General features: G+C 34.7%; 1 pseudogene; it reads right to left on the bottom strand.

Moving 5' to 3' along the window:
- Nucleotides 1–3,171: 3,171 nt before the first annotated feature.
- On the bottom strand, nucleotides 3,172–5,734 carry LOC114746058 (glucan endo-1,3-beta-glucosidase, basic isoform-like; annotated as a pseudogene).
- Between the last annotated feature and the right edge of the window lie 266 nt (nucleotides 5,735–6,000).

Genomic DNA, 6,000 nt, shown 5'->3' with positions numbered 1-6,000 from the left:
AATTAATGGTTAAATGTAATTTCTTGCATTTAAATGTAATTTCTTGCATTTTTTCCTCTCATCCACAACATCATTTAATATGAATAAAATTATAAAAATAATTTTAATTTGAATCACATTTAATGAATTTAATAAAGTAGAGCTCAATAGAGTATGTGAAAATTTAAAAAAAAAATAAAAAAATGAAAGAGCCACCGTGTCCGTGTTTATAATTCATGGATAAATAATCTCTGTCAATTAGTGATTATTATTATTATTATTATTATTAGTTTGATTGATTATATATACACTTTGGGACTAAATATTTTCATAATTGTCATATGCTTTATCGCAGTGTGAACCTTCCTACTGACGACCTGTTTGTGGATAATTGCCTAAACCATAGTTTGAAGAAAAAAATTGCCAAACAAGTATGGTTTTGGGCAAACCACGGTTTTGGCCAAAACTATAGTTTTGGGCTCAAAATCATAGTTTTAGAAGAAGTGAATCTATTCTGTTTTTAGCTCAAATTGAAGAGTATGATTATGTCTGTCAGAGTATATCTTAACGACAATATGACTTTAATACCTCTCAATTATTTTTTATAGACATATTTAATCTTATATTTTATAAATATATATACACATATTAATTAATTATTGATTATATTATCTTATATATTATTAATTATGTTGGTAAAAAATATATTATTAATAATTTTATTCCTTCAAATTAAAATATATTATAAAATCGATCTTTTATGTAATTATAATCTTAACTTATGTTTTTTTTTAGTAATTTGCACATATAAAAAGTACTTTTGATAACAACTATCCAAACATTCTTACTTTATCAGGATCACTTTTTCACAAAATTTATTCTTCACACCAACGGGGGTTGGTTTAGCGAAAGGGCTAGTCCCTCCCAACGTGGCGAATAAAGGTTCGAATCCCCGCTGGGAGAGGTGCCCACATTTAGTGCCCAACAGTGCCTCGAATAGGATTGCCTCTAATAACAGGATATGTATGCTTTAGCAACAAAAAAAAACCTATTCTTCACAAAATTTATTCTCTCAAGAATCTATTCTTCAGAAATTACTCCCTCCGTTCCTTATTATAAGAGACGAATAACGGAATTACGTTGTTCAAAAAAACAGTTAAAATTAGTTAAGAACAATCAATGTGTAAAAAGTATAATTTTTTTTTTCCAAAAATGCCCTCATTAATAAGGAGAGAGAGCATGAGAGAGAACAATTAAATTATTAAAAGAAAGAGAAGTGGGAAGGAGAGAGAGTGTGAGTTGGAGACAATAAATATGGGTAAAACAGGAAATCAACACAAAAAAGTAGAGACAACTTTTAAGTGTTTCCTATATATAGGAACATGCCATAAGCATCAAATGTCTCTTATAATAAGGAACGGAGGAAGTATTCTCCAAATCATAATTTGGTTTCATCCAAACACTCCCTCAATCAATCTTATCATCCTAGCATAAAGACAGAACTACTCCTCTAGTCTTATTTATAAAACAAGAAAAGAATATTTTTTTTGTTCTATTTATAAGTCACTTTATTAAACTTTTATCATGAATATAGTATATTGTTCTTTTTTATTATAATGACTATAGTTATTTTTTTTAAGGGTGTATATATTAAATAGGGATAAAGTTAAAAAATTACTAGATTTTAATAAAAAATTAATGCAGTTTAAAATTTTTCTAAATCTATATAAAATATGTTAAAAGTATTTTATAAATAAGACAAGATAAATAACTTATAACAAACGCTTTCCCAGAAAACGATGCCTATAATATATATATATATATATATACACACACATACGCGCGCGCGCGCGCACATAGCGATACGTTTCTAACATCCGACTACATGGATTTGTATCCGTGATTGAGTCTTTTCAATGTGCAATAATGCTCATAACCTCAAGTTAAATCACTCTTGCTTTTTCGCCAACCAGCTAATATTTTTTGATATAATAAAATTTAGATGAATTACATACAAAACTCACCAAAATCAAGACATACTTTTAAGTTTAGAAAACAACTGCTTAAAAGAAAAATAAGAGGATAAAGTTATTTTCTTGGGAAAAAAAAATTAAAGGAGACAAGACAAGTAGATCATCTATAATCCACATGTCGAGAGCTTGGAAAAATAGGAATAAAACGTGTTTTGTCTTATGCTTTAACGCGGTTTGAACCTTGCATTCCATCCTACTATCAACCAATCTTATCGTGCTATCATAAAGATGGAACTACCATATAATGACGTTTCCTATATATATATATATATATATATATATATATATATATATATAGCCATACCTTTCTAACATCTGCCTATGGATTTGTATCCGTGATCGAGTCTTGGGTTTTCAATATGTAATAATGCTCACAAGCTCATGTCAAATCACTCTCCTTTCTCTCCAACCAAATAATATTTTTATACAATAAACATTTAGATGAAATGAGTGTAGAAACTCACCAAAAATTGAGTTGACTCCTTACCAATTAGACCAACTCTTCTTGTTGGTTTCACCATCCAAATAATTATTAAAGCATATTCTGATTTACACAAGTCCTACCTCATCCAATTAGCCACATCAACTTGAAATTTAAAGCCCATACACAATTGTGGCCCTTTGATTTTGGGCTTTCTTTTGCATTCATTTGCGCATCAATACAATAATACTTCGATGCCGTCAAGGCCAGTATAGCAATTTCTTTGCTCAAGTTTAAACACTCCTCTGCCTCATTACATCCACATTTACCCGTGACAATGAAATTATGCGTGGCCAGAGAACGAGTCATTTTCTTATTTCCTATGTACTTCCATTCACACGCATATTCATAAACATTTATTCTTTCATAGCCAAACAATTCCTTATGAAACTATATATAGGGATTAAAACCAAAATTTAATTATAAACTATGTAGAAACAAGAATGCTGATCATCTTTGGATCTCTCTAACTCAAGCGATCATCGTTGCCCTTGCCGTGTAAAAGAGGGATTTTGCATGGATTATATTCATATCTTAAAGACATTCAAACTGCAGACACTTTATTTTTCTTCGCATTCGAAATTACATCATGTTGGAGTATTTGTCATATATCAATACTCAAAACCTTGTTCATTAATTACTAGCACTCTTAAGGAAACGTTCTGTTATAGAGCTCTTTTATGCCCCAAAGCCAAAGGGGTACTTCCTCTGCTTGCTGGGATGAAACAGCCCAAAATGTTTCTCCCTTTCTGGGTACTTTTGGTTCTCGTCAAATATTGCAAAAACATACGTCTCTGTAAGTCTCGGTCTCATCAGAGTGCCTCTGTTAACATGTCGAATCAGATTGTCCAGGTACGTCCTCGCATTATCGTAGGTAGCCGCAAACGCCCCATCAGAAGGCCACCTACTCTCAGACACGACCACCTTCACATACCCATTCTTCGTACCATCCAATGCCGCATGAACCGAGTCCAACATGGCATCGAACAGATTCTGGTACCCCCTCGAACCGTCCTGTGCCACCATGTTTAGAGCAGTGAACAGAGCATATTGCTGAGATATTCACGAGGGTTATCGGCATAGCTGAAGTAAGGGTATACATTAGCCAACAATGGTGCGTTTGCGTAGACCAAGTAGCCTATAATAGGGTCCAAGTATGATCTGACGTCGTTCCGAAAGCTACCCTTGGAAGGAGGGTACGAGGTCCCTATGAGGGTCATGTCAATGGCGGTTGAGACCTTGATTTGGTCGTGAAGGCCTCTCGCCCTTGTGGCTTGGTACACATTCTGGATCGCCCGAAGGATATACGGCCACCGCTCTCTGTTGCCTCCGATGGGGTTCGCTTCATTGCCGACGATGATGTATTTGATGTTGACGGAGGGGTAGTAGTTGAGAACATTGCGTTGAACCCATTGGTAGGCGGTGTCGGTGTTGTTGGCTAGGCTCTGAAGGTCGCCGTTGGGGATGCCGAGCATAAGCTCTATGCCAGAGTTTTTGAGAGCTTCAAAAGCTGCTTGGTTGGGATCGTAGAGTCTCATTCGCTTGATGTTGTTGGCTTTGTAAAGATTCACAACTTCGCGTGGCGATGGCAGATTGTTGCCCAACATGCCATAGCAAACACCGATCTGAGCATTTGCTTGACGTAGAATTAAGTTTGTGTGTTAAAGCTGGGGAAAACTAATGTAGACATCCTTGTAGTTTCCATCAATTTTGAATTAGGTCCTTATCAATTTTTTTCTTTTATGGGCTCTTTACACTTTTTCCCGTCAAATTCTTTAGTCCTTGCTGTTAAATAGTTATTAAAACCGTTAAAAATTTTGGCTATGAATTAGTGAGATACGCGCCTGCAATGTTTGCTTGACCCTGTTTGGAGTTTCTTAACGTTTGAGTCATACCTTGCCCAGGCAACACACAACCGATCACTCCCAAGAGTTTGCTAACCACACCCTCACCCTCCTCAGTTCATGCAACTGCAACTCAACTCTTCCACTCATAGCCTAACTTAATTAGAGTACACACACGAGAAAAAAGAGTGTTTACTGATTTTACAGGGAAAGCACAATTTAAAAAAAAAAAAGTTAAGAAGCCTACATAAGCTTTACATATATATATATATATATATATAATGGCTATTGGAAAATCAAAAGCAAGCTCAAGTCCGCCTTTGAGTAATTTCTCACCATATGCACATCAATGATTCAATGAAAATTATAGATTCCACAGTCATAAAATTATATATATATATATATATATATTGAAGATCCAGGGGAATATTAATTGATTCTTGGAGGTGTGGGAGATTGCAATAGGAGTGAGATCATTAGTGGTAGCCTCGTGTTGATGGTGAGTAGTTCAATTTGCTCTGTTTTTCCATTACAAAAATAGGGGAGGCTCTCCCAATTCACATATCATGCATAGATAATAACTATTCAATGGTAAGTCACTTTTTCATTTCACAGACATTGGAGTTGGGTCCTTTTTCTATCCCACCATAAGTGGAACGGTTGAGGTGCAGTCTCGAAAGAAGATGGAGGTGTTCTCAACAAAATCTTATGGGTGACTCGCTGTGTGTCACTTGTACAAGAAACACCTCAAGCCTTAAGAAGCTCGAGACAAAGTTAAGCTAAATGGTGAGGGAGATGTTTCAAACATGTATAACTAATTAAATTTTTTTTTAAATACATGGAAGGTAAAAATGAAAAGAAACAAAGGCAAAACAATGACCCATTTTGCGTTAACCTCTAGCATGAGCATGTCCGAGAGTTCCCTACTATCTGAAGCCCATAGGGACAGCTTAGAGCTCGTTTGGCTAGGTTATCAGTTTGGGCATTCCTGTCTCTATTGATCAGAAGAATCTCTATACTCTAGTCTCATTGAAGCATGTCTTTAATCTCATGCTGATTCATAACCCATATTTGTAACGGTGCTAATAACTATTTAATGACAAGGACTAAGGGATTTAACGGCGAAAAGCTTAAGGACCCAATTAAAAATAAAAAAAAACCTAAGGACCTAATTCAAAATTGGTAAAAACTATAAGGACATTCAAATTAGTTTTCCCTTAAAATTGTAATCCACATGTCAGAAGTAACAAAATCTACGGACTGATAAATTCTGCTTGTCAAAAACTTAATCATAAAATAGCGATGGCTGAATATTAATAAGAGGTGGGGGGAGATGGATCACCTGTGATGCGAAGATTTGAGGTGAAGAGTGCGAATAGGAAGAGTAGAGAAACCATGGAGGCAGCCTTCCCAGGCATTATGTCTAAAGATATCATCACTACTCAATCACTTGTTTTGTCTCATCGCTAAATCTCTAACTCTCCCTATTTAAAGATAATGGGTATGGCTCACCCCCAACATTATTTTAATTACATTCTCTACGTGTATTTAACTTTTAGATCCTTTGAAAAAAGTTATTAATTTAATGATTCTTTTGCAGCTCAGATCAATTTGTAAGAACATCATATCGTTATAGGCTTGTGGCTTAATTAACAGTTAATAC

Source organism: Neltuma alba, unplaced genomic scaffold (genome assembly GCF_004799145.2).
Source record: "Neltuma alba isolate B1F8T4 unplaced genomic scaffold, ASM479914v2 tig00004876_pilon, whole genome shotgun sequence".
Lineage (NCBI taxonomy): Eukaryota > Viridiplantae > Streptophyta > Magnoliopsida > Fabales > Fabaceae > Neltuma > Neltuma alba.
This window is presented reverse-complemented; position numbering and strand designations above follow the sequence as displayed.